The sequence below is a fragment of the Chionomys nivalis genome, chromosome 13, assembly GCF_950005125.1.
Source record: "Chionomys nivalis chromosome 13, mChiNiv1.1, whole genome shotgun sequence".
NCBI classification, from domain to species: Eukaryota; Metazoa; Chordata; class Mammalia; order Rodentia; family Cricetidae; genus Chionomys; species Chionomys nivalis.
The window spans coordinates 38,673,476-38,694,632 of NC_080098.1; the positions used below are offsets into that span (position 1 = coordinate 38,673,476).

Below are 21,157 nucleotides of genomic sequence, written 5' to 3' on the forward strand. Positions count from 1 at the left end.
GGACTGAATTTTCTGAACTGAAAGCAAGAACAAGAATATAAGTTTTTCATTTATTTGGGACTAAGCAAACAACAAATAACAAAAGTAGCAAATAATAATAAAGTAAGGGGCATAGAGAATGATCGTAATTGTAGCACACAGGCAGGAGATCAGGGAGACCTGAGAGACTGGTAGGGCTGTGGGAAAGGTACCAGTTATCTAAGCACCAAGTGATCAGGGCTGGTGGTGTCCCAGAAACCTAAAGCCTCAGAAGACAGAGATTTTCTTTCCCAGACTGAATGCCTTTGGCAAAAAAGGTGAGTAGAGCCAAGTGAGGTGATACATTCCTGCAATCCTAGCATAATGGAGGCAGGGGGAATCAAACATTCCAGGCCAGATGTTCTTGAAAAAAAGGGCCAGCCCACCCCTTTAAAAAAAAGGGGGGGGGGTAAAAGGAGACAGATTTCTCTGGCTAGAAGGCAATGGAGAGGAAGAAAAAAAAGAAGGGAAAATTACTGCAAACTCTGTACTAGGACAGCAACATGTGCCGAGGGGTGAGATCTGAAATTCTCCAAAGTATGAAGTTCCCCAAATCCACAACCAAGTCAAAATCCCAGGCCAGTGAGGCAAGATGCCTATGCAGGAAAGCAGAAATGCACAGCAGGACACAGACCGAGATGTCTGGTGAGATGTTATCAATCTAGGACTACAAGAGATTATTAAAACCCTGACAGCACTGCTAAGACAATAAGGATAAACAGGCCAGTGCAGGACATCTAGGGACAAGCTCTGCAGCCTAAGGTCCACTCAGCACCCCTGGGAGAGGAAAGATTTTAATGGCAGACAATGGGATATGGACTGAGCACTCACACATGGCCCTACATAATCCAGAAATTATAGGAACCCATGTATTAACTTGGGTGTTCATCAGTGATAGAGCACCTGCCCAGCACATGCAAAGTCCTAGGTCCAACAATCCCCATCATCAAACAAACAAACAAACAAAAAACATTATTCTTGTGAGACACAGTGGTGTAAGCCTATAATCCCAGTATTTGTGAGGTGGTGGCAGAATCAGAAGCTCAAGGTCTTCCTTAGCTACATAGCAATTCAATGTGAGCTACATGAGAGCCTGTCAAAAAAAAAAAAAAAAAAAAGATTACAGGAAACATGTTTTCTTTTAAAGACTGGGTCGGAAACATGTTTTCTATATGAATTACATAGCAGTGATATAAACACATTCTTTGGGTCTTCGGAGACTGAACATTGGTTATGTACTGCATATTGTTATATGAACCAAATGTCTGCAGGATGCCGGACCACCACCTGATTCCACATCAAGACATCATTCCACACACAGGACTAGGCTTGCATAAATAAACTGAAGAAAGGATAACCCCAAAGCCAGATAAGTCAGGCTCCTGGATAATCCCGTCTAGATCCACCGCAAAGCTGTGTACCCTCAGTTATCCCTGGATACACAGACCGGATTACACATCAACTTCGCTATATGCCCTAGAGAACCAATGATGCGAGCCAGAGCCACAGCAGGATAAAGTGACCTGAATTCATCTGCAAAGCTCAGAAACCACTTCAGACTGAGAAATTCTATAAGAGATCCCCTCCATTTTTATATTTATGGCAGCTTTACTTAAGAGACTGTGAGAAGATGACAGTCAAGTCTGGAAGAACACCACAGAGAAGTTGGAAGAAAACAGGACTCAGCATGAACTGGGAAACCACCAAGCATCTTCACTGCCCATCACTGTAGTCTGCCGAGCCCCCCCCCCCCAGGAAACCCAACTTTTGCTCATCATTGTAGTCTGCTGCTCCCCCCAGGAAACTCAACTTTGAATGCCTCTCACCGTATCTGTCTTTAGTTAAGTCTCTCTTAAAGAGACAGCAGAGAACTGCAGTCTTTGAAAAATGCACACCTATAACCAAATTAATATCCAGGTACAATGTATGCATGTGTATAGCCACTTCATATCGTTCTAGAAAGACCAGCTAAAGTAACTAGACAAGTCAAAACACATAGACATGGAGAAGAAGGGAGAGGAGTTGTATTTACAGATGATGTGATAGTATCTGGAAAGCCTAAGAGAAAAAACAGTATAAAGTAACTTAGTAAGAATTGGGCAAGATATCAGGAAAATGAGCAGAAATCAACAATATTTATGTGTATAAATAATAATCAGTTTGAAGATTTACCTAAAAGGGATAAAATATGACTAAAATAAGAAATATACAAAAGTTGTATTAAAAACACAAGTCAGTTCCTAAAGAAAAAATAAACTTTAGAAAATAAAAGTATTTTATGTTAATGTTAAAATGTCTCAATACCATCAAGAAGTCAACTACTCCTAAGTAGATTCATAAATTTAATGCAATTCCAGTAAGAATAGCAACAGAGTCAGACAAACTGGTCTAAGACTCACCGGGAGGGGCGGAGCCCAACTAGAAGAGCAACAGAAACACTGAAGAGGAGCTGTGGCAATGGGGGCCAAGCAGCCAAGCAGTACACCAGATCTCAGTGTGATAGAAACCTCTGACTGAGTGTTGGTACCAGCACAGCGCTGGCCAGAGAAGCCAACGAGATAAAACACAGACAGGGTGCTCTATATAAACCACTCCCAACTCACTTAGCAGCATTTTCAATGGGTATCACTATAGCTATTTGGCTGTGTTAAAAATGACACAGAAATCTTATGGCTTAAATGACTACCATCACATTCTTTGTGCAAATGGGATTCTTATCTATCTTTACACTGCATCTGGAAGTCAAAATCATTTCATAATCTTGTGTTTGACTGTTCATAATTACACTGTGAACTCTGACACTTAGTTTCAAAACTGAATCAAACAAAGAATTGGAACTTTTAAGTTAAGGAAATTGTGTACGCTGGATATTCTGTCTCTTGTATCTAATACAGGACACTGTGCAGGGTTTTCAGAAAAGTATAATATCTAATTTCTATATGATTTATTGGTACTTTTCCTTCAGTTTTTCAAAGTATTTTACATTTAAGAATATTTACTTAATGCCTTATATAGACTACTCTCTTGATTTTGAGTAAATAAACCCTCACATTTATGTATGATTAAATCAATGATGAAAATTCCTTTTAAAAATTTCTGCTGTTTTAAAAAACTCACAGAACTTTAATTTCATTGTCTCTCTGATAAGCAAATCTTTTTCTTTTTTTTTAAAGATTTATTTATCATGTGTACAGTATTCTCAGTATTCTGTCTGCATGTATGCCTGCAGGCCAGAAAAGGGCACCAGATTTCATTACATGTGGTTGCTGAGAATTGAACTCAGGACCTTTGGAAGAGCAGGCAGTGCTCTTAACCGCTGAGCCATCTCTCCAGCCCAAGCAAATTTTTCTAAACACAGTAACATAATAAGAAAGGTGAGACACTAAAGAAAAGAAACAAAGAATAACTCTTCCTTATGGGGGCAAGAAAGGAGCTTTGCTATTTGGATCAACAGCCTCTCTCTTCTCATCTTTTAAACCAAGGGATGGACACATTCCCCAGACTAAGTCCATTAAAAAATGGTATTTTTTGAAGTACATTCTTGCAGGGGGAAAAACAATCAAAACCACATGAACAGAATTCTGCAACCTTTTTTTCCCCAAACAGCCATGGCACTCATCTCAAACAGGTGCTACAAAAGTAGAAAGTCATCAAAGTGCCCGTGCTGCCTTCCTAGTATCCTACAAGGACACTGGCAAGAACAATGCTCAACCACTTTCCACCTTGGCAACGGACAGACTGTATGTAGGGGTACATTGTGTTCTCAAGCACCCCGGAAATAAAGATGCCAGCAGTTCCCACCTGAAGCTCCTTGGCTAGGGTCACTGGTGATTCCAGGTCATACTTCATGGCTAAGAGTGGTAAGAGCAGATCTGCTTTCTGGAAGCTCAGCTCAGTCACAATCACCTTTCCTGTGACTTCTAGGATTAGGTGCATGTTCAGTGCTCGTAGAAATGGTTATTGTACTTTCAAATCCTCTACTACACACTACCTTGTGAGCTGGGCCTCTGGCCAAATAACTTCACTTAGCATTGGGGAAGCCCACCCATCTTGCAGATATATTGTGGAGATAAGAAAAAAATATAATCAGTAGACTAGTATTACAATCCTCTTGCCACAGTGCCTGAGAGGCAATCAATATATGAGAACTATTAATGTCAAGATGGTTGTTGAATTAAAGGGAAACATAACTTCTCTACAGGATAAGAAACCAAAGGCTTCCCTCTCCCTAATCTAAGAACTAAAACGTCTTTGGAAACTTACTGACTCCTACCACTTCAAGATCATAATCTCTTTCCTAGTTAACATTCACAGCTTCTTATTCCAGTATTTGTAGAATGACTGCCCTTGTCACTCATTTATGAAAGAATACAAGAAGCTATTATCTGGTGGACCCATATATAAGAAGCGATCTTGGCATATTTACTTATGCTCTATAGAAACAGTACCTAGGATGCCAGTGCAGGGTCATATGTATGAGGAGAAAACACCAGCACTTTGTCCGTATTCTGACAACCCTAAACTGAGAATAATGCAACCATCTGTAGGTCAAAATACTCCCTTAAAAGTGGTGAGCAAGATTCTTTCCTATAATTAATCTCCCCCACCCTGAAAACCCTAGGGGGAAAGAGTTGTAATGAAATACTGCTTCAAAATAAATGTTACACACAGCTGCACACTCAGCAGAGGATCTCGGAACAAAAGCACCAAAGACCTGCTGGTAAAAGATGACAAGGTCACAACGGGGTGTCAGAAGACTTCAAAAGGAGCCACTCTGAGCATTCTGCTCAGCAGCGTGTTTCCACGCAGCACCAACTCTTAACTTCCTCTTTTTGATTAAGACTGGGTATGGTTATCAACTCCAAGCATACACTTGCTGCCAGGAAATCTCCTCCTTCTAACTCTGGATATACTCTAGAAGTAAACACATAACAATGAAATAGAAGTTATTATATCGTCTAATCACAATCCCTAGGTATTTTTAACTTCTTGAAGAATGGGGACGTGAAAAGCCAATTCTTCCTGAGCTGCTCTTCAATCTTGTGGAGAACAAAAGGTGAAGCAAAATTTTTATGCTCCAAGAATCTCAAAGGAACAAAACTCCTCTAACAAAATTGTTTGAGGCCTTGCTAGAGACTGAATCTAATACCCTTTGTAGGGGACTACTGTCATTGAGCTACATACACTCTAGCCAAAAGCAATTGCTTCTGGAAAGTGACTATGAGATCAACTGCACAGTCATTAAGTGAAGTCGAGTGGGGGATTCCAAGTACTTCACAATCAAACAGGAGGGAAGACAACACAGCTCCTACTCCGAAAAAAGTTAAGGTGGAAGAACACCTTAAGGGTCACAAGAGACGTTTACAAGAATATTGTATCAACAGATCCAAAACACATACGCCAATGGTACTCTAGACATATTAACAAACGTAAACCAAAAGGGATGCCCTCTACGTTGTGAGGAATGAATCAGTTACCCAATTTTGAGAATGGGATTAAAGCTGTAATTTATTTACAGGAAAAGAATTAAAAAGAATTAAAAAAGAACTAAAGGTTCTCCCAGCACACAAACCCAAACTGTAGATTGGCTGCTTTCCAGCTTGACAGGTAGGGCGTGGCACCAGAGTTCTCACAGGAGCTCAAAGATACTTGGATGAGCTCTCACAAATCTGGACACTCTGGTTTCCAAGCAAACGCCAGTTAATTCCTTAATTTCCCCCTAAGTCCACCTCAAGTCACCACGCCCGTTCACTCAAACACACATATACCCAGTTAGAGCACACACACTTGATCTTCTACTCCTGGACATCTTTTAGGAACCAAGCGCGGAAGACACCCCCCCCCATCACACAATACCCACATTCCCTTCCTCTCCTAGAGGTTAAACCTGTACAGAGCCCACGAGTATTCAGCTGGACGCGGAGCGTCTAAAGACTTGAGTCTGATAAAGCCATTCCTTTAAGTGGCACCAAACCCTGGCGGAGAGGCTTGAGGAGCAGCTGCTCTGTTTCGGCAAGGAGTGGATTGAAAGCGAGGGAGGACGGGGTGGAGTGCAGCGCAGGGACTGCGGCGGCCCCGGGTCGCGGGCACCGCCCGGGCGCGGCCCTGGGAGGCACCGGAGTGATGCAGGTGACCTTCCGGAGAGGCCGCCCGCTCTCGGGACGCAAACGGGTTCGAGCCCGGGCGGCTGGAGGGCCGTGCAATCACGGCGGCCGCGGGCCTGGCCCGTCGGACACACCCCCGCCGCGGCCCGTCCTCCCCGGCCGGCCGGCGCTCACCTGCACCGCGAGCCGCTCGACCCGCGGGCTCTCGGGCTTCGGCTGCGCCGATCGGACTGCGCTCGGCTCTGTGCTCGGAGTTCCGCGCAGGGCGCGGCAGGAGTCGGGAGGGCGGCGGCGGCCTGGGCGGCGGAGGAAGAGGACTCCGGCGCTCCGCTCTGGGGAGACCCACCCTCCTCCCGGCCGCTCTGCAGCAGCCGCCCCAGATCACTTCCGGGGCGCGGGGGAGCGGGGCGGGGCGCCCCCTGGCACTTCCTGTCGTGGGGCCGGAAAGACCATGGCGGCTGCAAACAAAGGGTCTGCGGCGCGGTCGAGGCGCAGTGCGATAACCGCCTGGCGGCCTCACGATGGCTCTCTCCGCCTGCGAGGCGCGATCACCTCCCAACGCCTGGCCAGGGTTTCGGTGCCGGGGCGTCTTCGTCTTCTCAGAACACTGGGGGATCCTGGGGAAGGAGGGGAGGGGAGGGGGAGCCTGCCATCTTGCTTCTGGGGGCTGCTGGGGTTCTCTGGCAGGCGTTTTCCCTTCAGCCTGCGACGTGGCTTATCGCAGTTAAAATCTGGGGAGGTGGGTGGGTCGCCTTTCCTGGTTGGAGGATCTCGGTGGTTGCCCCGAAGACCTGACCTCTGCGGATGGACTTCTGGTTCCTTTTGTAAGAGGCAAAGGACCCCTTCGACACTAGATGTGGTGCCGAGATAAGTCGGTGGCCCAGTGACACACTGGTTCTCTTTATTTCAAGGAATGCCCACTCAGTGAAGTGAGCAGTCAAGAAAACAAATGATTGGCCCTGTAGAGATGGATCAGCAGGTTAAGAGTACTGACTGCTCTAACAGAGGACCCTAGCTGAATTCTCAGCACCCATGTGGCAGCTCACAGTTGTCTGTAACTCCAGTTCCTGGGGAATTCATAGCAAAACAATGCACGTAAAAATAAATGTTAAAAAAGAATAATTTTGTTTGGAAGTGTGTATGGAGGGAAGAAGTGATGACTTTACTAACTGTAGTTTTAAATATAAGTAAGGCACCTTTTTTCCAGTACAAAAAGAAAATGGTAAAAATGGATACAAAAGGGGAATCCCACAGAACAGGGAGCAGACATGCACATTGAGAAGGTTGAGTAGCACATGTCACCCTGGGTTGCTGAGAAAGACGAGGCTGCAGAATCATGAGTTGTCTTCTGTGCTGCCTCTTCTAAATTCTGGGAGTAGGCTGGCTAGATAGATTAAAATTGAAGCTGTTGGTTTATGAATGGAGGACTGACGCGGGGGCGGGGTCTGGGTTGGGGGCGGGGTCTGGGTTTGGGGGGCGGGGTCTGGGTTGGGGGGCGGGTCTGGGTTGGGGGGCGGGGTGAGTAGAAGGCAAGCAGAACCGAAAGGGAAAGGAGCTGGGATCTTTGTGGCAGTGGCAGTGAATGTCTGGAGGAGATGATTTGAATGATGAAGCCATCCGTATAAACTGAGGATTGTTTGCTGGGGCATCTGGTGGGTAAGAGAATGGAAGTGACAATGAGAATGTTTTGTTTTGCCCCCCCCGCCCCGTGTGTGTGTGTGTGTGTGTGTGTGTGTGTGTGTGTGTGTTGGGGGGCTTGATGTTTGGAGACAGTATTATTTATCCCAGGCTGACTTCCACTTGGACACTTAATTGACGATGCCCTTGAACTTCAGACCTAAACACCACCTCCCAAGTGCTGGCCATACAGACTTGTTCTACCACGTCTTGTTTGTGCTGGAGATGAAACCCTGGGTTTCATGCCAGCAAACACTAACAGCTAGATCTCCATTCCATAAAGGTATACTTTACTAAAGAGGTAAAGAATGATGGACATAGGTTATGGGAGAAGGATTTCTTTAGTTTTAAGTAAGAGTGGTTTTATCTGAGCCCAGGGGTGGTGGCGCACACCTTTAATCTCAGCACTCAAGAGTCAGAGGCAGTCAGATCTCCGTGAGTTCGAGGCCAGCCTGTTCTACAAGAGCTAGTTCAGGACAGGCTCCAAAGCTACAGAGAAACCCTGTCTCGAAAAACAAAAAGAAAAAAGAAAAAAACAAGAGTGGTGTTATCTAATGGCAGTTGCTATATGGTGGATTCAGAGTTCTAGAGGGACTGGAGGAACTGAAGTTAGGAACACCACGGATTTATATTACCACATTCAAGCAGATGCAGACTCACTTCATTGAGCACAGTTACAAAACCTTTTTTCTGCCTTTACTTGAGAAATTTTTTAAATACTATATTAATATATCTCACTATCCATATTCTAAAATTTTCTATAACCTAATGGTCTAATGACTGTAAAGGTCAGGTACACCAGAAACAGAAGGCAGTGCTAACCATCATATAGTCCTGCAAACTCAGATGAAGTGTTATCTGTGTACTTTTTAATAATAACAGCATGTACTAGCCACAGATCAAGAGTTGAGGACAGCGGACTTCACAAATAGCTGTGGCGTGGAGAACTAGAGTGAGCCGTAGAAACACCATCAAAGACGAACTCAGTCATCAGACTGTTAGTCATGGCTTACTTAGTTCACAGCTATGTCAGCCTATCTTCAGAGGACAGAAATCAAACTTCATTTGAACAGGAGCTTCAGAAAGCCACAAGTAACAAAACTTATATCTAATAGCTATAGCAGCCAACCAAACACAAATTATAAGTTTTTACTTGTTATATGCCTGTAGAATAGTGTTTTATATCAGTTTCATTGTCTCAGTGGGTGGACGCATCCCTCGCGGTCCTGACTTCCTTGCTCAAGTTCTCCCTTCTTCTGCTCCTCATTTGGACCTTGGGAGCTCAATCCAGTGCTTCAATGTGGGTCTCTGTCTCTGTCTCCATCCATCGCCGGATAAAGGTTCTATGGTGATATGCAAGATATTCATCAGTGTGGCTATAGGATAAGGCCAGTACAGGCACCCTCTCCTCTGCTGCTCATGGAACTAGTTGGGGAAATCCCCTTGGACACCTGGGAACCTCTCTAGAGCCAAGACTCTAGCCAATCCTAAAATGGCTCTAATGGGAGCTCACCAAGCCCAGCTGGACTGGGACTGATGGAGCATGTGATCAAACAGGACTCTCTGAATGTGGCTGACAAGGAGGGCTGACTGAGAAGCCAAGGACAATGGCACTGAGTTTTGATTCTACTGCATGGACTGGCCTTGTGGGAGACTAGTCTGTTTGGATGCTCACCTTCCTAGACTTGGATGGAGGGGGGAGGACCTTGGACTTCCCACAGGGCAGGAAACCCTGACTGCTCTTAGGACTGGAGAGGGAGTGGGGGGAGTGGAGGGAAATGGGAGGAGGGGAGGAAGTGGAATTTTTTAATGAATAAATTAATTTTAAAAACTAAAAAAAAAAGAATTCATTTCTAGGAGGCAGAACAATTAAGGACTGGGACTCGGGCAGAGTATAGATTTGGAATAGGTCAGTGAAGGGTTATCAGATGGTCTATACACTGACCTAGAATAAAACTTTTTAAATCTTTTTTTTTTAAAAAAAAAGAATAGTGTTTTATACATAATGATAGACCTGGTTACATTTAGTTTTTAGATTACTTAAGTCTACTTTCTTAGATTTCTTAAAAGCACATTTAAGTGTTTTAAACCATGTAAGTACATGTAGTGGCTTTAGTTTGTAATCCTGTCATTTAGGAAGATGAGTCTGAAGGATTATGGCAAATTTGAGATCAGTTTAGGCTACATAGTGAGCCTTGTCTAAACAAAACAAAAACAAAGCAAAACCCCTCTATGAACTGAGAATGAGAACAATTAGCTGGAGTCTTTTTTGTTATTGCTCCTCCTCTAATACCCCCAGTTTTACAATTTGGAGACAAAGTATTATGTAACTAATCTCATAACTTTCTACATTACCAAAGATGACCTTGAGGCACTGATCCTTCTGACTCCACCTCCCAAGTGCTGAGACCACAGTCATTTGTGACCCCACCTGCCTTGAATACTTCTCGTTGTTCATCATATGACCCTAGCAAAGTTACTTAAGCTTTCTGTGCCGTAGTTTCTCTACTTATAAAATAAAGGCAGTAACTTTCTACTGGTCTGTTTTTCAGAGGCACTATAAGAAATAACAGTATTATAAGCTCTCTAAGAATTTAAATGAAAGGGCATCATAAGTAGATATTACTAATTGAACTAGTATTAGCTAGAACTCAGAGCATCACTATTGTCTAGTAGAACTCGGAACATTCAATACTAGATTTGCTTCTTGAGCAAATCAAAGATCTTTTCAAACGTGCTCAGATTTCCTCTTGAATTGCAAATTTGCTTCTGTTACTTATGAGCCAAATCTTATACATTAAGATACATGTAGTATAGTAATAACAAAGAAAGCTTTAGTAAACAGTTCCTATGCTCATGGCTATTCATAGGTTATATATAATTTAGGGAAAGGTGCAAAGTAATTGTGATTTGTGTGAGGCATATCAGAATTCATGACTACTGTAGTTATCTGAGATTTTGTGTTTAAAATATTACTCGAATTTCTGTGGAATAATAGAAATTTACATTCACCTACATGCTTATCTGAAAATGTGAGCATTCCTGTGAACCTTACATTTGTATCATTGGTTAGACAAATGTATAGTGACAGGGAATGTCTCATGAGGACTGTTCAGGTTTTCTTATGAATGGAAGATATTAGGTTCATAGCATCAATATTTCTTTAGGGAAATATTTATACATATAAACATTTAAACGTATTCTTGGCTAAATAATGCATATCTATAGACATGTTTATTATATACCAATTTATAAAAGTATATGAAAAGATGCATTAACTATACATCTTGAAACATCAGTTAAAATCCCTAAGATGTATTGAGGGCTAAATAGAAAAGTGGTTGGTTAATAGTTTGTCACTACTGATGAAAAAAAAATCAGAGGATGTGTTTAAGTAGTGTTACAGTTATGAGCATTTTAAGACACACGACAAGTCAGCATTTGTATTTCATTTTGTGTGCACAACAGTTTATGAGATTTTTGTTTGATTGTTCCAAGAAGTTGTCCCAGAGGTTTTAACAGCATGCCTAAGCACTCAAATCTTTACAGATTTCAAATAATAGAATCAGGCTTATCCTGTATTATGGTTGGTTTTAATGTCAGCTTGCCACAAATTAGAATGACCTGAGCAGGAAGCATCACTTGAAGAAGTGTCCTGATTGCTTTGGCTGATATGGAAGGATCAACCCTGGTTGGTGGTGGTACCTTCTGGTTGCAGTCCAGGTCAAAGGTATGGCAGAAGGAAAATCAACTTGCATTTTTGTCGTATGGCTTCCCTGTTGCTGAATTATTTGCCCTGTTGCTACTGTTGCAGATTCCTTCCCTGAGATCAGAACAAACATTTCCAAACTTTTGTCATCGATTAGGGATCAGGAATCTCCCAGGCTACCAATGTCTAGAGAAAATGCCCCTGAGATTTTCAATTGCACTGTTCTTTCTCATACTTCCTACTATATTAATCTGGATATGACAGTTATATCAGAACATTTCTGTTACTTGAGTGTTTGTCTTTTTATTGACTGCTTGCAGAATCTCTAAAATTCAGCAAAGCTTATATTTTTTTAATTATATATTTATAGCTGTGTCTTTGCCAGCCTGAAGATGAGCACTTTGTTTTACTTATCTTTGTATTCTTCATGATGTCAGATATAAGTATTCAGAAAATATCTTTAATAATGAATAAAAAGCTTGTTGTATTTAGAATAGGAAAGAAAACCCTAATTTTGCTTATGAAACTTTGAGAGGCATGTGTGTGTGCAGACTTCCTGCACATTGACATAGAAATTTTCCATTGCTGTGATAAAATACCATGCCCAAAAGTGCGGGGGTATCTTAGTTACTATTCTATATTACACTTTCATATCACAGTTCATTATAGAGGAAGTCAGGGTAGGAACTCACAGCAGGAACTGAAGCAGAGAGGCCTTGGGATAATGGTGCTTACTGGCTTTCTTCGCATGGCTTGCTCAGCCTTCTTTCTTATATAGCTCCACATGAGCTGTCCAGGGGTGGTACCAACCACAATGGGTTTGGCTCACCCACATCAGTCATTAATGAAGAAAACACCACTCAGGTTTGCCCACAGACCATTCTGGTAAGAGCATTTTCTTAGTTGTGGTTGCCTCTCCCTGGAGGACTAGCTTGTGTCAAGTTGAGAAAAAACTAACCAGAACAGGGAGTTTGTTGTTTTATATTTTTCAGGTTAGTATGACTATTGCCTGAGTTTCCAGATTAACTTTGTTGGTATCATGCCACGGATATAGGTAAGCTGAAGTAGAAGCTGAGAATGGATATCACTTGTATGTCAACATGAACGTACCTATCTGTGCATTGGTTTTCTAAATGGCCTCATTGATGTGATTACAAAGAATTGGCGTCCTGACAACTTGAGACCTCATAGCCTACTCCTTTATGTCTATGCTCCTGGATCACACATTTACAGACTTTCTGTAAGGTTAGAGGAAATGACTATTCAGTGATTACCAATGCAACCGCACATCAGAGTAACGGGAATTCAGACTCCTCGATTCCTACCCTAAGCATAGTCAATTAAAACATGTGGGGTAAACTACAAGACATTTGCTCCCTCAGATTCTGATGAGTTGCCGGGTGTGGGAATTTCTGGTTCTTATAATGTCTAAGATTGTATAGAACACTAAATAGAACCAACAACTGCCGCAAGTCTCATGAGTGTAACTTAAACTATTATCATTAGGCTGTTGTTGGCTCTTTAGTGACTATATGATATTGCAGGATGGAGAGGTGAGACAAAATTTTTTCTTATGTTTTTTTTTTTAAAAATAAAATCTGCTGTGTAGTTTTAATATTTAATGTGATAACGTCTGTAGAATCCCTGCTGGTGTGTAGTAAGGATGAGAAAGATGAACACATACAGTTTCATTGTCTGTTTCTAATGGTTATCTTACTCTGGGTTAAATCAGGTAAAATCTCAGCAGATAGTAACACTTTCTGTGTAGAAAAGCAGTCTAAATAAAGGTGGTAACAATCCTTATTTTCTTACGGGAGCCCTGATTCACATAGCTGAAGATGTTTTTTATATTGATTATATTAATATGCTCGGATGTGAGATTTTTGAGATTTTGAGATGATTATATGCATCTGTGTACAGGTTCTCGTGGTCTTGAACTCACTGTCCAAGGGCAGCCTCGAAATTCCAGTTTTCCTTCTTCTAACTCCCTAGTGCTGGTATTCCAGGCATTCTTTGTCATAACTACTGTCACTTTTCTGATGTGTTACAAGAAATGTTACTAATATAAATTATATAAAATAAAAATTTGGATCTAGAGTTGTGTAGTATTTTGTATTCATAAGATATAGGTGAGGTACATGAAGTATTTTACATTATTCTTTTATCATTGTATTCATTATTTAGAAGCCATTATCAGCTTGGAGTGATCTTTCAAATGAAATATTTCACTTAAATCATATAATAGATACACTTGATTCTGTTTAATCCCCTGCAAACTTCTTCAGTCTTTTAATATTGAATGTTTCATACTTGTTAGTAATAAAAAATGTGGATTTTATCACTGGAAATGAATGAACCCAAATTAATGTGTTAAAGTGCTCTTCAATGCATTTGACAAAGGAGGAAAATGAACTTTGGTCAGTGTCTGTGAATATCAAAATTGAGATCCACTTTAGCTTTTATTTAATGTTATGTTACTTTCCAGAGGTATTATCCCATCTCAACATCAATTTCTAGCTGCTCCTGTGTCCACAGATGGGTATGGATATATGCGTCAACAGAATACTTTCATATCTTCATGCAGAGTTCTAATTTAATTTAAATGAACTTGTTAAAGTGAGCTATTTTATAAACAGATTGGGTTTTCCTAGAGAAGTGCAGAAATAAGGACAGAGCAGAAGAGAAAGTATTTATAAAAACTGCATGGATCTAGCAGGCAGTGAATTAACCAACAAGTACAGATCAGAGAAGCCAGAAGAAGCAAGTACTGCTAGAGAGGAAGCAGGTATTTAAGCTCAGAGTTAAGGGAGGGGGATGAGGTCACCACTTACTGAAAACGTAATATATTTCAGACCCTGAATAGGTACCCTAGAAATGAAGTCCCAAATATTCTTAATGTGCAGGTGCTTGTGTCTTCATAGTAAAAATAGATAGTAGTAATAATTAGACACTTGAATGAATTCTGCTTTCTTTGTAACATTATTACATAGTTTATTATAAAAATTCACTGAAAAATTAAGGATGCATATTGTTGAATATAGTAAAGTTAACTTATTGACCATATTCATTGTTTATGCCTTTTTTCTTTTTTATATTAAGAGACTATTTTTCTTGCTTGCTTGTTTACATAATTTTTATTGATTCTTTAGGAATTTTACCTCATGCACCCTAATCCCACTCATTTCCCAGTCCTTCAGTATCCATCCCCACCATTGTAACCTCATGCCACAAAAGAAAATTTTAAAAATGAAAATAAAAATCATAAACAAACAAATCTCACTGATCCCTCTGGACATGACCTACTCCTCCATCCCACTGTGCATGTACCATCCTACTCTGCGGTCTGTCCTGCCCCTCCATCAAATATCGGTTTATCGTAGTAGCCTTGGGAGCTACTGTGTGTCACACACTATACTTTTTTGCTCAAACATCTTTCCTTGCAAAGGTTCACTGCAATGAGTTGTTGGTCTGGTTCGAGGCCTCTGGCTTTTGCTACACCACCAGTCTGGACCCTCACCAAGACTCCTCTCAGATATCTTGCTGTTGTCCTGAGTTATGGAGATCTCGCGGCTATGGTTCAACACAGCTGGCTCCTTCCCAGCTCCAGAAACTTATAGATTGGGTAAGTGTTGGGCTGGGCCAGCTCCAAGTCTTGAATCTGGGCCTGGGTGGCAGATGAGCTGGTAAGCCCACCTGCTCTCCCAAGCTGTCCAGGTGAGGGGCGGAGCCAGCTCTCCCATGCCCATGCCACTGGGGCCATCTTGAGCTACCTTGATGAGGGACAGGGTCAGAAGAGGCCATTTTTTCAGTCACTATTTTAGATTTCAGTTCCTCCTGCGTCTTTTAGAGACCTTCATAGTCGGCTGCTCCATTTTTCACTCTGAACCTTGCCATTTGAATTCTTATTTCTTTGAGGCGCCCTCATCATATGTCTCCTTTTAGCTTCTTCAAGTCATCATTTTTTCACTATAGAGAAACTTTGAAAATTGTCTGTGCTTGCACCCTCCTCTTGCTCACCCCCCAGTTACTCTTCAGTCATGTTTATTCAGGCTTTCACCCTCCAAACTGCCATGGAACTATCACTTGCTAGCTCTTAGTTCCCAGGATTCAGTGAATTACAGTTGCTGGTCATTCATTCCTTTCCTGTTGAAACAGTCTCTTCGGGCTTCTCTGATACTGGACCTTATGCTCTATTTCACTTCCCCTTCCCCTTAGGTGTTTTTGCTTTTGCAGTTCTCAGGAAATCTGAGGGTGCTGTGTATAGCTAGGCTATGAGGGTGCTATGTATAGCTAGGCTATGAGGGTGCTGTGTATAGCTAGGCTATGAGGGTGCTATGTATAGCTAGGCTATGCACTCTTCTTGAGTTAACCCATCTATGCTTACTTTTTAATGTATTAAAATTTTTTGTTCTTATTTTTGAGAATTTTATACATTTAAAATGCAATAAAATATATACCCCTTTCTCCAAATCCTTTCATATTCCCCCAGCATGCTCCCTTCAAACATAATGTCTTTTAAAAAAATAAACCGCTAAGTACAATTAGTGTTGCTTCCACGCGTTTGGGGATGGAGTTATCTACTGGAGCATAGGAATTCTATCTGTTGGTCATAATCTCCAAAACAGAAAGATTTTCTCTGCCCCAGAAAGTACCAGCCATCAATAGCTCCTCAGGAATATATAGGACTTGGAGATCATTTACCTCATCTAAACCAGAATTTTTGGTTGACTTGATCTTATGCTGGATTTGTGAATGTAATTACAGCTTCCATGATTGGTAAGTGTGATAGCCACGTCATGTCCTCCAGCTCTTACATTCTTTCTACATCCTCTTCTGAAATGTTTTCTAAGCTCTCTCTGTGTGTGTGATATAAACATCCCATTTAAGTCCAGACATTTAGACTCACTCTCAGTACATTTTCCCATTAACTGGGCTCCAATGCAAAACGAAGCTTTTCTGATCAAGGCCAAGTCTATGTGTATAAACATAAATATTTAGGTGGCAATTTGGCAGCATGACCATTTAGCAAAATAACTATATCAGGTTTTATACTAAGGCCTATGACCTTCCAGATCTTGGGCTTTTGACCAGAATTACAATAATAGACATGAAATTCCTCACATAGAGCAGGCCTCACATCTAATAAGAATGCGATTAGTTACTCCGTAACAGCCATGCTACTTTTGCAGCAGTGAGCACATCTTTCCTGGCAAATCTGTACTGCATCATGCAGGACACAGCGCTGGATAAGTTCATTAATGCTTTTCCTCTTCCAGCAGCCTGCACGGCACTAGGAAAGCTGGCCACCAGAGAGGAAGTTTCCTGACCAGTTTGAGATTGATTTATCTATGTTCTGCAGTCAACATGTGTGTTGTTTTCGGCAATGGGTCACTGTGTAATCATGATGGTTAGCCAAGGGCAATGGCAACAGCTGTGTTGGAGGCTTTGGGGACCTCCTTGACCCGTAACTCATTGGGAGATATACCATACCTTGTACTTAATAACCTGTATATTATGGGAGTGACATTGTCCACTCATACAAGGTACTTCTGTTCCAACTTTTTAAGTTGTATTGTAAAATCAGCTTATTAACTAGTGGGTTTCCATAAGGCTATTTCATATATCATTTCTATCCCTTCCTCTTCTCTGTCTCTATCCCTGCTTAATTTTTTAACCCACAGTTTTCTTCACTCATTTTTCATTTCACACATATTCTACTCTCCCTCCAGTTACTTTTTAAAATTGGGTTGTGAGGCTTCCATAGGGCACTGGTAGGCTTGATGCCCACATGTGCATTTCCCTCCCTAATGTCTTGTGGGTGTTTTCAAGGCACTCAGTTCAAACCCAGCACGTTCAAACCGAATCCCCAGACTTGAAAACGTGAAGCTTTCCTTTGAGTTTTTATTTCTTCAATATCCACTCAACTTTCATATCTCCCTGTCTTAGTTAGGGTTTTTATTGCTGTGAAGAGACACCATGGCTGTGTCAACTTATAAAAGAAACATTTAATGGAGGTGGCTCACTTACAGTTTCAGAGACTCAGTTCATTATCATCATGACAAGGAGCATGGGGGCGTGCAGATAGACATGGTGCTGGAGCAGGTGAGACTCCTACATCTTGCAAGCAACAGGAAGTCAACTGTCTCACTGGGCTTGAGCATATAAGACCTCAAAGCTTGGCTCCACCATACACACTTTCTCCACAAGACCACACCTACTCCAATGAGGGCATACTTCTTAATAGTTCTGCCTGCTTTGGGGGTCATTTTCTTTCAAACCACCATACTCCTCCCTGCTATATCTTGAAGCCATTCATTCCACTCTATAGAAACTTTCTTAATTTAAACTGTTATTAATGCCCTATTATCGCTCCCATTTCTGGAGAAAAATATGATCTTCCACTTCCTTTTCTTAAATTTCCTGAGTAGTTGCATTAATCTCAGAATAGTTGGAGGTGTCCTTTTGTCTTCCCAGAAGTTTCAGCTATCCTCTCTCCTGCCTAACTATTGGCCATTCATCAATTAGTTAAACCAATCAGAAGGTGCCTTAGGCAGATAAGGTAAAACAGAGACTGATCTTCACACAGTGAACAAAAAGATTATTCTAACACCTTCCCCTTTTAGTCCGATAAAAGTCTCCTTCTCTAACATCAATAAACTATATATAAAAAGAATAATTATTAGGTAAGAATTTAATTCACAATATCCAGTCCATTTGTATTGGCAATCTTGGAGAAAGTACACTATTATCTATCCTGTCTCGGTGAGTTCAAAGTTTTGTACCCAAATCACTTTCTATCATAACTTATATTAACAACCTAAAGGTATCTTTTTACACCTTGAAGTATTTTCTTAGATAAATGACTTAGACTTTTATGCCTCTCAACCTTTACAAACTTTACCTCTCTTTTGTGAGTTTCTTTTTTTAATTTGGTAACAAGGAAAACTGTAAAACTATCTAGTCTTCAACTCCATCAGAGACCTGAGAATGATAAATATTACCTGAATAAATAGGAAGTGCAGAGCAAACAACTTCCAAAACTAGAAAAGTGATGGAGACAGCTGCTGGCCTTGACAGTCACCCAAGTTTCCTCTATAACACTGGAGCATCCATCTTTGGCCTACAGGCCCAGTAAATCTGACAGACTTTTCTGTGAAGCAGAAATTTTGAAGGACTGTTCTATTTTATCTTGGCAAAGTTAAGCAATTGACTTCCTTTGTGTCCTGCTCTTCTAATTTGGACAGCATTCTGTCAGCAGTTGAGGCAAGGGCAGTTTCTTTCCCAGTAGTTAGCTTTGCACATTTGAAGCAAACTTCATATAAAGATTCTTTGATGCTTATCTTTGAAGTACACTGGTGCTGCCAGAGCACACATGTCTCACTGTCATAAAAGGTTTATGTTATGTTCTTTGGTGGCAAACAGCAATGTGGAAGTGTTTCCCAACTTGCTTTTTGGCCATGGTGTTTTTGTCACAGCAATGGAAATTCTAACTAAGCCTCAACTGAGGCTCCTTTATCTCAGACTCTAATTTGTTTTGAGTTGACACACACATTCAGCCAGTACACTGTTATATTAAAATAAGCCAGAATGTACTACAGTAGCAGAGAAACTTAAAAATCTCAGTGGCTTTAACTTCATGCTTGTCCAGTATATGTGTACTATTTGCAGGGTTTGGTCTTTACCAATATTAGGAACTCTGCCATTTGCAGCACCACGATGCCCACAGACAGAGACCCTTCCAAATACTGCTCTGAATTTAAAGTAGCATACTGCCATTTGTGCACTATTTTTTTCAAAGTGAATAAGTAGACCACATGCCCATAGAGAGAGAAGTACAAATGTTTGTGTGTAGCCCAGTGATGTAGTCTTCTCAGGGTATCTAACACAGTCACTTCTAGTTTCATGTAACATAAACCCAGCTCAAAGAGTGCTTAAAGGGTGGTAAGGAAAACACTGCTTGATTTAAACAGGGAACAATGAGAATAGCTCATAAAATTGAAGTAACTCTATCAATGAAAAGGCAGGAATGCATCTAGGCCTCACTGATTGGGAACCAACACTGTCCAAGTCTCGTCTCTTTCTGTAGGCTTGTTTCAGCCTCTATCACAGGATGATTGGCTGTCCCTAATGCCACTGATCCTTCCAAGCCTCATGCTTGCTGACTTCTACCTCATCAGGGCAGGCTAAATTTTTGCAATTTTTTTTTTGTTTTCTTAATAAATCTGGGTCATAGGAGTCAGGTATATACTTCTGGATCAGCTGTCTGTGAAATAGGTAGCAGAGTCAGAGAACAAATTCAATCACCTGCTCCTCATGAATGGAGGATTGCGATGGCTAATTTTGCGTCAATTTGACTAGACTGCAGGCAGTTACTTAACCAAGTTCTAAACTAGATATTTCTGTGAAGGCAGTTTATATGTAGCTGCCATGCGCAATTGGCAGTTCAAGCAGATGAGACTACCTTCAATAGCATGAACTGGCGTTGGCAGTAGGCAACTTTATGTAAATCATTCTGAAACAAGAAAGTATATGTTCAGTTCTAGAAGGGTGAGAAAAGCCTTATAGCCTATAAATGATGTTGGTTATTTTTATTATTTCAGTGTTATTTTGGTATTACATCTGGGGTGTAATAAGATTTTTATCCCTAAAACTAGATAGAAAATCTTGGGCACACCCTCATGTGTGTGCAGAAATCTAACATGTCAGATGGAATCTGTATCCTACCATCTGCTGGATTCTACTTCCTCTCAGCCAGCTCACCAGGGTGGATTCAATCTGATCAGTGCAGAAGAATGGTTCCACTTTCTCTTTTGTTCTTCAAGGAGACACAAACTAATCACTGTCAAAGAGAAGGAGATTAGAAGTCTACGTTCCTTTTGCATTTGTACAAGCCTTTTAGTGATACAAGAAGATTTAGTTATAAGTGGGTGTTTAATACACTGACACTCTTCAGCTTGCCAAAAATGTGTAAAATGGAAGTTGAAATCTAAACCCAAATGTCTCTGTAGTTTTGAAATGCATTTTAAAATATAATTTTTAAAAATACAAAGTTTAAAAATGCAGTATATACCCGTCTTTCTACTTCTGACTTGTGATAAAACTTTCTCTTTGGGAGCTGACAGTGGTGGGGGAGGGCAGAGGAAGAAGTCACAAAGGGAAAAAAAAATAAAGCAATAAGCTGATACCATAATGAGATTCGAAATTTGTAGATTTATGAGATGGCATAGATAAAAGTTTTCAATTACCACAGACTATGTATTAGATTTCTCCAGAGAAACATGACCAATTTTGCATGGGTGGAGGAGGAGGAAGAGAAAGAGAGATTGATTTGGTAATAAAAACTGAAATATCCTAAAACCTCCAGGTAGCAAACTGAAGTCCCAGGGTATGCAGTACTTCACTGATTTGTCCAAGTCTAAGTATGGAATAAGTTAAAGTTTTGAGAAATGGTCTTACGTTGCAGAGGCTGGCCTCGAACTTCTGATCCTCCCACTTCCACTCATATGTGCTGGTGTTAAACATATCTATGTTTCTATTCTTGAACCAGTTGTCTTGGCACCAGTAAGAGTTCATATTTTAATAGGAAACAGAAGTCAAAAAGAGGGAAAAGGATGGGTTACATCAGAAAACATGCGAGAGAAGTTAACTG

General features: G+C 41.1%; 1 protein-coding gene across 1 annotated transcript in view; it reads right to left on the minus strand.

The window, feature by feature from the left end:
- Window positions 1-6,506, minus strand: part of Rala (RAS like proto-oncogene A) — a 54,384-nt gene extending 47,878 nt beyond the window's left edge. Inside the window, exon 1 of the mRNA XM_057787486.1 lies at window positions 6,297-6,506. The gene's annotated coding sequence lies outside the window, so the exon portion shown is untranslated. The remainder of the gene's footprint in view (window positions 1-6,296) is intronic.
- Window positions 6,507-21,157: the final 14,651 nt, after the last annotated feature.